Source organism: Tupaia chinensis, unplaced genomic scaffold (assembly GCF_000334495.1).
Source record: "Tupaia chinensis unplaced genomic scaffold, TupChi_1.0 Scaffold143758_1, whole genome shotgun sequence".
Taxonomy (NCBI): domain Eukaryota; kingdom Metazoa; phylum Chordata; class Mammalia; order Scandentia; family Tupaiidae; genus Tupaia; species Tupaia belangeri.
In genome coordinates this window covers 1,570,019-1,573,228 of record NW_006203607.1, presented here as the reverse complement: position 1 = coordinate 1,573,228, position 3,210 = coordinate 1,570,019, and positions in this window count along the sequence as shown.

Genomic DNA, 3,210 nt, shown 5'->3' with positions numbered 1-3,210 from the left:
GAGAGCGTGGCCCACTTGGAATCCGATAGACTGAGCTGGAATCAGAGCGCGACGTCTCACTAACTGCGTGAACTAGAACTCTGAGCCTCAGTTTCCTCATCCGTGAAAGGAGACTGACGAGAGCGCCGTGCATGTGGATTTGTGGTAAGGAGAGGAGGCGGGTTATGGGAAGCATCTCACGTATATTTACTGGCCACTGATTCGGAGTCCAGGGCTGGGGAGTGGATGAGGGCTCTCTGCTCTCCATCCATGTTTAAAGCAGGGCTGTCACCCTTCTGTCTCTCCCTTGGTTTCTGGATCTCTGAATCTCAAGGACCTGGTGACCCACCTGGGTCCCTACTAGCCCGGGTCTCTCGAGGACAGCCTCTGAGTCAGGGTCTGTCTAGTACACCTACTTTGGAAAAGAATTTGGCCTTTTTTTATTATAGAGATTTTTTTTTTTTCCTATAGGGGCATATATGCTCACTGGAGAGACAGAGACAGAGAGACAGAAAGTGAAAAATTACCCCCCTTGGGGATGGCCATGCCGCAATCCCTCTCCTCGGGATCTGGGCATGCACGCACACATGCCCAGAGTGAGTTTAAGCTGCCGAGTCTGGGACTCAAACTGCAGTTGACTACGTGGGAGTCCAGCAACGTAACCATTACGCCATCTGCTGGCCCCAGAATTTGGCATTGTTAGCAAAGCTGAGGGGCGCCTGTATTTTCACTAATTCCCCTCCTCTGAATTTACTTTAGAGACCTGGCGCTGGGAGGGACGTCGGGCCTTCACCCACCATGGCAACGCTGTCTGCAGTCTCCAAACAGGAACATCTCCGACTCCGGCAACAGCAGACTGCATAAACAACTGTGGTCCACTCCAAGTGACCTACGACTGGTGACATCCAGGAATCTCGGGGCCGAGCTGTTGAATAAGCAGAGAAAGCTGTGGCGAAGGCGTTCAGGGTCTTCCCACACACAGCTCACCAGCACTCAAAGCCAAATGGTACTTTATAAATAAACGTGAATGAAAAGTAAGGTTTAAAACGAGAGAACAATAAGCACACCCTTCAATAAGCACACCCTTCAATAAGCACACCCTTCAGGACGGGGCTTTCTCCTGGAAGGTGGGAGGGCCCCAGGGCAGGGAAGGGCTTGTGGGTGCACAGAGGTGGCCGAGCTGGGGAGGGGTCCGGGCATGTGGAGGAACTGAAGTGTTTGGTTTTTTTTGTGTGTGGTTGTCATATTTAGAGCATAAACGTGTATTATAAAAATGCTTTTCTATACTTACTCAATGCTTAATACAGGGGGACATCTCTGCTGTGGAGCTTTCGAGAGAGGAGCCCAGAAGAGAAGGGGGCTATAGGGACTTGGGGCGATAGGGCCCACCTTGCGAGAAAGAGTGGGGGTGGCGGGTTCCCCGTGCTGTAGCCCCACTATCATCCAGGAATGCTCAGACACCCCAAATCCCTGCATCCGGGGAAGGAGGGAAGAGGTGCCCACCCCGATGAGGCCCTGACTGGCTTGTTTCACGTCAGGGCCTGCGGGGAGAGCCCCTGGGACGAGGCCCGGAGAGCCCCGGTGGAGCCCCAGGTGGAGCCCTTGTGCACGGGTGTTCCCAGGCTGTGCCCTGCTAGCCTGGCCTCCAGCTCCACCAGCACCGTGCAGGGGAGGGATGAGGCAGGGACTCTAAGGGTAGTCACAGGGAGCCAGGCAGCCCTGCCTTGGACTCTCAGGACACTACCTTCTGCTGCGTGTGGGGCCCACGTTCCACTCACCAGATTTTAAGACAAAAGTCTCCCGAGAGCTCAGTAGTTTAGTCACTCTAGAATCGGGGATCTAGTCTGTGAGAATTTCCTCCAGCAGATCGGGGTGGGGTAGGGATGGGGGAGGTGTTTCTCCAGGCAGCAGGATTGTGATAGCGTCCAACCCTGGCCTTCCAGCAGCAGCGCCCACGACAGCCCAGATGGGATCTCTGAAACCTGGATCCTGAATTCCAGATTCTGGAGGGAGTGGGTGGGAATGGGGGATCAGCACAGCTGCAAGTGCTCAGGACTTTGATTTAGGAAACCCAGTTCTCACGAGCTGTGGGACCTAGGCAGGTCTTCCTCTTCCTGAGCCTCAGGTTCCTCATCCTTAAAGTGGGGGAGCAATCTCTGCTCCTTCCAGAGCGGCCGTGGGAGATGAAAAGAGAACGTCCACCAGGACAGCGCAGGTGCTCAGGACAGCGCAGGTGCTCAGGACAGCGCAGGTGCAGGCCCAGGCTGGGCCAAAGGTGCCTCTTCCCTCTCCCTGGACTTGGGTTGGGAGGTTTCCGATCACAGCCAGGGAGGAGGCTTAAAACTTGGCTCTGTTCCCATCATCCGTGCTCCTCTCCCCCCCCTCCTCTTCCCTCTCTCATGTGTCTATCCCACTCCCCCACATCCCCTCCTCTCCAGCTTGGTGGTTCTTGGGGACACACCTCAGTGGTGGGAGTTGTTTGCTGAGTATTCTCAGGCTTGGTGCAGCTTTCCTGCCACCCATCAGATGCCATCCAGGTCACTCCCACTCAGGGTTACCCTACTCTGCCTAAGAACAGCCTGGCCAGGCCTCTACCTGGGCTGGCTTTAATGAACACCAACTTGAGCTGCTCCTTCCTCTGCTGTGGCCCTCCCTGCCTCTCCGTTCCAGCACGTTCTCCACTGGTCGGTACCATGAAGATCACAAGAGGACCCACACACAGGACGCCTGGATGGACTGGGGAGACTGAGGGCTTAGGCCAGGGGAGGTGCGGTGGGTGTGTATGAGTGATGGTCGTCAAGCAGACTGTGGCCCATTCTGCTAAGCGCTATGTCATTTTGAGTCACCTTGATAAGAATCAGAGCCCATCATTCAAGAATTAAATCAATCACAGAACAGAAGCTCCTTGAATGAAGGGGAGGCCAGGTGCCCTTGAGCTAGGGCCCTAATGTCGTAAGTACCTACTGCATGTCTTCTTCCAGCTTTCCCCAAAGGGAACTTGAGAATTTACTGGGGTTGGGGCCAGCAGATGGCTTAGTGGTTATGTTTCTGGATTTCCACGTGGCCAACCGCAGTTAGAGTTTCAGACCCAGTGGCTTGAAATCCCCACTGGGCGCGTGTGCGTGTGCCCACGATCCCAGGAGGAGAAGGGAGTAGAAGGGATTGTGGCATGGCTATCCCCCCTTGGGTGTGATTTCTCACTTTCCCTCTCACCGTTTCTTTCTCTCTTTC